The sequence below is a fragment of the Neophocaena asiaeorientalis genome, unplaced genomic scaffold, assembly GCF_003031525.2.
Source record: "Neophocaena asiaeorientalis asiaeorientalis breed wild unplaced genomic scaffold, Neophocaena_asiaeorientalis_V1.1 scaffold830, whole genome shotgun sequence".
Taxonomy (NCBI): domain Eukaryota; kingdom Metazoa; phylum Chordata; class Mammalia; order Artiodactyla; family Phocoenidae; genus Neophocaena; species Neophocaena asiaeorientalis.
The window spans coordinates 29,495-29,964 of NW_020172177.1; positions in this window are offsets into that span (position 1 = coordinate 29,495).

Sequence of the window (470 nt, forward strand, 5' to 3'; positions counted from 1 at the left end):
GGGCCTCTCACTGTTGCGGCCTCTCCCGCTGCGGAGCACAGGCTCCGGACGCGCAAGCTCAGCCGCTCCGCGGCATGTGGGATCTTCCCGGGCCGGGACACGAACCCTCATCCGCTGCATCCGCAAGCGGACTCTCAACCACTGCGCCACCAGGTCTTTTTCTTTTTCTTTTTTTTTTTAATAATCTTTATCGGAGTATAATTGCTTCACAATACTGTGTTAGTTTCTGTTGTACAACAAAGTGAATCAGCCATATTCATACATACATTGTTCTTGCCTCGTTTGTCATAAATTAAGACCACATGTTTCTTTGAGGACCAGGAAAAACTGTTACAGCTTGGCTGGGAAGTTCTGATTCATGCGCCATATTCACCAGACACTGCACCTTTGGATGTCCATTTATTTCAGTCCTTACAAAATTCTTTTAATAGGGCTTCCCTGGTGGCGCAGTGGTTGAGAGTCCGCCTGCC